This window comes from Hordeum vulgare, chromosome 2H, assembly GCF_904849725.1.
Source record: "Hordeum vulgare subsp. vulgare chromosome 2H, MorexV3_pseudomolecules_assembly, whole genome shotgun sequence".
Classification (NCBI taxonomy): Eukaryota; Viridiplantae; Streptophyta; class Magnoliopsida; order Poales; family Poaceae; genus Hordeum; species Hordeum vulgare.
Genome location: NC_058519.1, coordinates 313,004,667 through 313,014,213, shown reverse-complemented (window position 1 = coordinate 313,014,213; position 9,547 = coordinate 313,004,667).

Here is a 9,547-nt window from a genome sequence, read left to right as displayed (position 1 = left end):
TTGAGGGATCACACTGAATGTCCATAATAAGAATATCAATGGGCACATAATTATCATTGACAACAATAAACACATCATCAACTCTCCCTAAAGGCTTTTTTATGGAAGAATCCACAAGACGAACACCAAAAGAACATGGATCATAAGGTTTCAAATCAAGCATATCATACATTCTTTTGGGCATAACGAAAGCACTAGCTCCAACATCACATAAAGCAAAGCAAGAGATATTATTCAATTTAATCTTGATCATAGGATCCCAACCATCTTCTAGTTTTATACAAATAGAAGTCTCTAGCTGTAGCTTCTCCTCCCTAGCTTCGATAATAGCATTGGTAATATGCTCGGTGAAGGCAATATTGAGTGTACTAGTGTGGGGGTCTTTAGCTATTCTTTGCAAAAAAGTGATAACTTCGGAAAGACTACAATTGTCAAAATCAAGATTACTACCATTAATTAAAGTGGTAGTAATGTCATCTAAGCTAATTCTTTTGGTAGTATCTAAATTCAAAGGACCTTCTTGTCTTATAGTTGAGGTATTAGCATCACCATTAATAGGTCCATTGGGACTAGGGGTGCGATGGGTGCTAAAAGTTTTGAGATCATCAACAACTTGTATAGTTGCAATGGTAGTGTGTGTAGGAAGGCTCTTAATTCTCTCTTCCTCTTCTTTTTCTCTAGCCCATCTATCCTTAGCTTTGGCTAGCATTCTTATGTTCTCATTAATTTGGACTTGGATAGCATTCATGGGTGTGGTGTTCCTTTACTCAAGTGGGGGAGTTCTAATTTTAAGCATCTCTACATCATGAGCTATGTTGTCTACCTTCAAAGAGAGACATTATAATTTTCCTAGTATCTCTTCTACATTCTTATTGAAGGCTTTTTGATAAGTGATAAAGTCTTTAAGCATACTCTCTAATTCAGAAGTGAAGTTTTTGGTGCTAGGATAATTGTTGTTGTTCCCATAGTTGTTGGATGGGAACGGTCTAGGATTGCTACCAAAATTACTCCTATAAGCATTATTATTGAAGTTGTTCCTAGAGATAAAATTAACATCAACTTGCTCTCTTTCTTGAGCAACCAAAGAATTTAAAGGAACATCATGAGGATCAATAGGAGCTTGCTTAGTAAGTAAAGTCATGATCATGTCAACCTTCTCATAAAGGGAGGAGATCTCCTCAACAGAGTTTACCTTCCTACCTCTTGGAGCTCTCTCGGTGTGCCATTCACAATAATTTTTCATCATCTCATCCAATAGCTTTGTGGAAACACCAAGTGTAGTTGACATAAAGGTTCCTCCCGGGGCCAAGTTTAACAGATTCCGCAAGGTAAAGTTCAATCCTGCATAGAAAGTTTGGATAACCATCCAAGTAGTCAAACCATGTGTAGGGCAATTCTTAACAAGAGATGTCATACATTCCTAAGCTTGAGCAAAGTGTTCATTATCAGTTGCCTAAAATTCGTAATGTTACTTCTTAACTGGATAATCTTAGCAGGCGGGTAATACTTCCCATAAAAGCATCTTTGCACTTATCCCAAGAATCTATGCTATTCCTAGGCAAAGATTGAAGCCACACTTTAGCTCCTCCTCTCAAGGAGAAAGGAAAAAAGCTTAAGTTTAACAATATCACTATCTACTTCTTTAATTTTTTTGCATATCACACAGCTCAACAAAATTGTTCAAGTGCAAAGCTGCACCATCTCCAGCATCGGAGAATTGATCTTTCGTAACAAGTTTCAGCAAAGCACGTTAAATCTCATAGGACGTAGCCTCAGTGGTAGGAGCAGCAATAGGAGTGCAGATGAAGTCATTGTTGTTGTGGCTAGTGAAGTCACACAACTTCGTGTTCTCAGTAGAACCCATAGCAACAATCAAGAACAAAGCAACTAATTTTTTGTGGTTTTTGGAATAAGACTTTAAAGCAAAAAACTAGAAAGCAAACTAACAAGATTAAAAAGCAAAGTTAAAGGATAGCGTGAAACTCCCCTATCTTGAAGACTGGAGTCCCCGGCAACGGCACCATAAAACTTTGCTTGATGACGAGATGATGTATATACTTATCGCACCTCGTTGGTTACCCCAAGTGGAAGCTTGAGATGTAGTCAGCAACATGTTTTCCCTTACACGGAGATTGTAAGGTTTATCGAACCAGGAGGAATCCTAGGCTCAACAAGTACGTGTCTCCCACCCTGGCGCTAGCAGAAGACGTGGACCTGCACACACACAAATAACTTTGCTCGCAACAAGTACAGCGAGGTTGTCAATCTCTCCTACCTTGTAGCTTGCAAAGGATCAAAACACAAGCTGGAAAAGTGATAGTCATTGCATTGAAAACTAAATGAAAACGGTAAATGATGGAGGTGTAAACAATGATGATCATATGGACTGGAGTCACATGATGTTCACTAGTGATGTCTCTCTCCCAAAAGACGATAAACAACTATGCTTGGGTAAACAAATTACAGTTGATCAATTGACATAATTATGAACGCACCGCAATGCTAATTATGCTACTTGATAGTTAGAGGTTCAATAGTAAAGGCAGTACACCAAGACAAGTAGACCTTTTATTCATCAACACCTACTTACTAATCATCCACCTTGAGATATCAATCTAGAACATCTCGCTGGTATTAAGTTGTGAGCCCCACCCAAAGTGTAAACTCAGAGCAACGGACAACTGCATTAACGAACTATGCGTAAGGTAAACAATCCTTGCAACCATGGTCACAAGCACCATTATTTTCTCCCTGGTGGCAACAACACATTCCCTAGTCTCATGTTTCTGTCACTCAAGCTAGACATCAGGGGGCATGAACCCACAATCATGCATAACTCTCCCTCTTGGAGTTACAATCTACTACTCGTCCAAAGCAATAATTAGCAACGGAGAACGTGCATGAATCACTAAGGAACACAATATAAAAGGATAATCAAATATATAACTCAGAACAATCTGAACATAAGCTCATAATCCATCGGATCCCAACAAAGCGAGCATAGCAATAGCAAGAGAATTAACCATTGAAGCACAAGATTGGAGAGAAGACATCACATAGCTACTGATCATGGACCAATGGTCCAAGGAGGACTAATCACGGCAGGTCTGGGAAGTGTCCATGGCGGTGGAGAAGCTCCCGGAGGTCAATCCTCCCTCCGGTAGGGTGCTCGGAAGAGGTCTCCTAACACTCCCAATCTCGGAAGCGCTGCGGCGGCGGAGCGATGGAGAAATTCGTGATTCTGGATCCCGTATAGAGTTTTCCTCGACGAGGGGTAAATATAGGTGAAAGGAGGGCACCAGAGGGCGTGGGCTCCATCGAGGCAGCCTCTTAGCGAGTCCTAGGGGTGGGCCGCATCCACAGTTTTCCTGAGTGGCCCATGGCACCCCTCTGGCCCACTTTCGTGCTTCGTGAAGCTTCAGGTGCGCTGATATTTATATGTTTTTCTCGGTATTTTTGGGGCTTCGGAAAAATGGGTAAAAGCCCCTGCAAAAAAGACATCAGCAGACAGAAATTGGCATTGGGTGCACTGTGTTAGTAGGTTAGTCCAAATATGTGTAAAATTATATAAAAGTGTAGCAAAACATATAACAATTTCACCCAAAAGATCATGGAACAAGCAGAAATTATAGATACGTTTGGGACGTATCAACATCCTCAAGTTTAATTTCTGCTCGTCCTCGAGTAGATAAATGATAACACAATAGTTTCTGTGATGACATGCTAACACACATATAAGAACTTCAAAGTAAAGCAAGTAAGATATGCAATTCAAGTTAAGACAATAACAAGCAAGGGTTTATATCTAGTATTGAAATTAGCAAAGTAAGAACATAAAGGTGGAAGAGCTCTCGCTGTCCGTGACTCGAATATCTCGAAATGGTGTTTGCGTGCAAGAAGTGGGAGATGGGTTGAGTCATAAAAAATATATATTTTAATTAAGAACTCAATCTAATAAACCTCACACTTGGTCTCCTTCGGAATCTTATTTTGACTCATCCCCAGAACACTAGTCACGCACAAGTTAAAATGATCCTCTCCCTTTCAACTTTGAGCACTCATGCAATGGATGAGCGTAAGCAAGATATGTTGGCACTTAGGATGGCAAATAGAATAATGATGGGGAAGGAAGACAAAAATGTGTGAAAGGCTCACATCAATGAGGACAACTATAGACTTTGAAGCTTGAAGATTTACTCTTTCTGCTTCATGTTCGTCTTACTTGAGTCATAGGAACACCGTACTGCTAAAGAGGGTCGAGGTAGTACTAAGGAAAGACTTCCTCACGATGCTCAACTCAAAAGTACACATACCAAATCCTTCAAGCGAGGAACAAGAGAGACATGAGGACTTTCACAGTTGAAAGATCCGACCGTTGTCGTGCCGCATGCCATCTGTCCCCAATATTATCCACACAATGGTGATATCATTGGGGGTATTAATGTCATATCATGTCGGGATGCTCCCAGGCTATAAATAGCCCCCCCCACACAACCACTAGTTGGTTGGCTGCTCTGAGAGAAACTAACACTTGTCATTTAGATCAACCCAATCCTTGAAGACTTTGAGCAAAAATCTTCAAGTGAGGAAAAATGCCAAACACCCAAACCAAAACCCAAAACCCATAGTGATTGAGCATCACTAAAGAGATCGTTCCTGCATGGAACCAACACTTGTTACCTTTACGGAATGTGCATCCTCTAGACGGTTAGGCGTCATGGTCTAGAGCATCCAGCAATCAATTGTGATCGCCGGGTGACCGACTTTGTGAGGGTTTGGAAGTCTGCCATGAAGACTTACCGCGAGTGTTGGGTGAGTACTATGTCTCCTTAGGGCAAGGATACTATGGTAGGGACTGTGTGTCCCCGGACTATGTGTCAATTGGTTTGAATACCAAGCTGCTCCAAACCAGATGTAGAACTGTCACAACATTTGGAACTGGGTCATCAAACCGTTGTATTCATCGAGCTACGCGTTCTATTTCTTCAACTCTTTCATTTCCTCAATTGCATGTTGATGAATTTGATCTGTACCATTTGTGGAATTGGACTATAGACTTTATCTGAATTCCTCACCTCAAATTATTCACCTAACTTATTCATCACCTGCTTATCTTGTTCATGTGGCCTGTGCAAACCGAATACTTCAACTCACTCTAAGGACTTAGCTATAGTCGCTTTTGCATATCTAAGTAATAATTCAACTGCAATAAGTTCATGACTGAGGACTTTCCTCACTAGGAATTCCGCAGTGATGAATTTGTAAAAATCATCTATTCATCCCCCTCTAGTCGATATAGCGCACTTTCAATTGGTATCATCGCAAGGTAATCCCTTGTTCTATGTTATTTTGGTTTAACCGCCTGGAGTTTTAGTTATGTCAACCGCAGGTATGATCATGGTTACTGCAGATTCTCCTACCTTTGAAGGAAAGGATTTCTCCTACTGTAAGAACAAGATGCGCATACACCTTGAAGCAATTGACAATGATCTCTCGTATGTTGTGGAAAATGGTGTTCCGTGTGTCACTTCAACTATCACTGTCGCTGATGTGAACAGACTCAAGCAACTCGACCCTCAAGCGAATAATATCATCTGTGGCCATCTGAGGAAAGGTCAGTATGGCAGAGTGAGTGCTTTGGCCTGTGCGAAGCTTATCTGGGAAAGGTTGTCCAAAGTCAATGAAGGAGTCTCCACAGAACGTGACTCTCGAGTTTATGTTCTGTGCAATCTCTTCAACCGCTTCAAGGGGCTTGATAATGAAAGCTCCCAATATACCTTTGATCGCCTCACTGACATATCCAATGAGCTTCAAGCTCTTAGAGCCAGAGACATCACAGACCATGAAGTTATGAAGAACCTGCTACGATCCCTTGATCCATCATTTGACACACTGGTATTGATGATTCAAGAACGAAGAGACTACAAGATGCTTCATCCAGCTAATATACTGTAGATACTCAATACTTGGAATTCAATGAATTCCAACAAGAAGATAAGAGAGACCTTTATGGACCAAGCTATACAAGATCTCGTGCGCTGAAGGAAAAGGTTGTTCCCCATCTGAAGAAGAAGACTCTGATTGCAGTCTTCGTGATCTTGAAGAACTTGGACAAGAACTTGCTATGCTCGTGAGAAAATTCCAGAAGTTCTCAAGGCGTGGCCGGTTCGAAATTCTTCAAGAAGAGATATGAGGAAATCAGAATCTTCACCTGGGGACTACAAGAAAAGAACCTGCCATAAATGCAAGAAATCTGGTCACTACATTGTTGATTGTCCACATTGGGTGAATGAATCAAGGAAGAAGAAGTACAAGGACGATTATTCTAATGACTCAAAGAAAAAGAAGTCTTCGGAGTCCTCATCGTACAAGAAGACCAGTTTCAGAAAGGCTCGGGCACTTATTGGCAAGGAAATGCATTCTGAAGAATAATCTGAGGAATGTGATGAAGAGGAAGGTTCTGAAGTGGAGTCATAGTCTGGTGTGGAAGCCTAGCTCTTGCTACCACATTCGTCAACAAGTCCATCTTCAACCTTGAAGAAAATGACAACGTCAACAACACTGATTGCTATGATGATGACTTTGCTCCCACCTATTGCTTCATGGCAAAAGGTTCAAAGGTACCAAGCCACACTTCGTCTTCTCACTCTAGTGAATGCGAACCTGGTGATTATAAAAACCTAGTTACTATAAACTTGCTAACATTGCCACTAAGCAACAAACTGCTAATGAAAAGCTTCGGAAACTGCTAGACAAAAGCGATGACATGTTGAGTGATCAAATGAATCGGACTGAAATCCCCACTGAAGATGTTCAAAGTCTTCAGTCTAGATTCGATAGTCTTCAAGAACATTATGGTACACTCTTGGCTGAACATGAGAAGCTTTCCAATGAATTTCTTCAAAAGAAGCTAGATCTTGAGAAGCAAAGAATGTCCCACGCTGATCTTCGAATGGAAAATGATTCTTTGCTTGCGAAACAGATCAGTGCCTCTCAGGAAGAATTCATTTCACCATGTTTGAAATGCATCAACGTGAAACTGCTAATTCTTCACCTGAAACTTCAAATGCTTCTATCGCAATAAATTCTTCAAGTATTTCTATGGTAACAAATTCCTCACCAGAGCAAACCGCAAATATCACTGACAAAAATGCATGGTTGAAGGAATTTTATGTGACAGGCATATACAAATCCCTCAAAGGGCATCAAACCCTTTGCGGTGTGCTCAAAAGCACATTTTGAATAGGAACCCGTGAAAAGAGGGTATTGCCTTTGAGAGGAAAATGCATGTTGATGGGTCATATTGGAAGCCTGAGTAGTGTCCAAAAACCTTATGGGTTGCTGCAACGGGACCTCCTGTTGATCCATCTACTCTAACAAGTTTTGCATGTGAAATTTCTTATTCTTCTTATGAGTCATTTGACTCTAACTATAAACTGTTCAAAAATCAACCTAGTGAAGTATTTGCTAGATATGTTGGAACTAACTACAGGAATGGACTAACCCTGATGAAAATCTAGGTTCCCAAAAGCAGCTTGGAAAGTTTTTAGGTGAAAGTCCTCATGACACCAACAGTGAAGAACAGGAACCCCGTATCAAATTCCACAGGTGGACCAAAGTCTTCACGAGGATCAAATTCCTCAAATGGTCAAAACTATGCTCGTACTCGCACTAATGCTTCTAATATGCAGGGAAACTACAAGGGACATGAATATGTGAATTATTCCTCAAATCACTATGTTCATAAGTCCTCAAAGAATTTCTCTACCTATTCATTTGAGTACTATAACCCCGCTCTCCTTTTAAACAAAGTGCATTAGCTTCAATGCTTCAATTCTCATATGGTTCTCGCAGGATGATGAACTATTTACCACCCCTTCAGATGTGGGTCGTGAAGAAATCAAACTAATCACTTATGCGGGCCACGTCTCCAGATGAAAGTCATCATCTGAAGAATTTGCTAGACACCTAAGGAAATTTCTTGATAGGACCCAAGCTAAAACCTGATGAAATGATCTATCATTTCACACGTCCTCATTATGTCTAAAATATATTTTATGTGACGAAATGCAACTTTGATGAAATTGATATCATATTCTTCAATGTGAAGCATATGAGATTGTAAGTAGTGCTAATTCATCTGCAGGATGACCAACCTAAGACTACAGAGTGGGTTCTTGATAGTGGGAGTACAAATCACATGACTGGTGAAAAAAGCCTATTGATGAATATCCCACTGATTCCATTACCACTGAAGCAAATCACCTACGCTGACAAAGGTAAAAGCAAGGTATTGGGACTTGGTAAAGTGGCTATCTCCAAGGACCGACACATGGACAAAGTCATCCTTGTCGAGTCCCTTGGGTTTAGCCTCATGTCAGTCTCAATGCTTTGTGATCTTGATATGATTGTCATATTTTTAAAATATATATGTGTAGTTGTTTAACACCCAGGATGTGATCCTATCCTTATTTTGGTGCGAGGGCCTCGACAGGGATAGAAAGGCATCTCGTCCTTTCGCAAGTATGGATATCGTTACATGTACAAGTACATAATAGATGAGTATATGTAATTGGCTTACACTCGCCACAAGCTACATCAAGTTCACATCAATACAACACTATACATTCATCATGAAGAAGAGCAGGGTCGACTACGGACAAAAACAAACGATAAAAGAACGACGTCCATCCTTGCTATCCCAGGCTGCCGGCCTGGAACCCATCCTCGATCGAGGAAGAAGAAGCAGAAGAAACGCCAAAAGCACAATCATCGCGCTCACATCATAATATCACTTTACCTCTACCTGCAACCGGTGTTGTGGTAATCTGTGATCAACACATGACTCAACAATCTCATTTCCAAAAGTATCAAGACTAGCAAAGCTTAATGGGTGAGGTATGGTTAAGTAGTGAGGATGCAACAAGTGACTAAGTACTTATTTGTCGTGGAGAACTTACGAGTACAAGAATAAAATAGGGGGAAGATCTACACATAGCGGACGTGAACTACTGATGATCAAACGAATGCTCCTGAACACCTACTTACGTTAGACATAACCCCACCGTGTCCTCGATCGGAGAAGGATATCACGAAAGAGACAATCATGGTTACACACTCAGTTGGGAAGTTTTAATTAAGTTAACTTCAAGTTACCTAGAACCGGATGTTAAACAAAGTTTCCAAGTTTGCCACATAACCGCGGGCACGGCGTTCCGAATGATTTAACCCTGTAGGGGTGCTCCAACTAGTCCATCACAACCTACCCCACGCTGCGATGGAATGACCTCAATCAGGGAAACCCGTGATCTCCTCGAGTTCCTATTGGAAAACCACAACCTCAGATATCCCAAAGTATCCTCAGAATCCCTCAGACCAGATGCTCGAGAAAGGTAAAACAAGTCCACCAAGGTCGCCCGACGTGCCGATGATCCCAATAGGAACCGCATATCTTGTTCTGAGGGCATAATCGGATAAGCACAACGTACAGTAGCCTTATAGAAATGACTTGAGTTGCCCCGGGTTGGCCCCAAACACGACTCTGTTT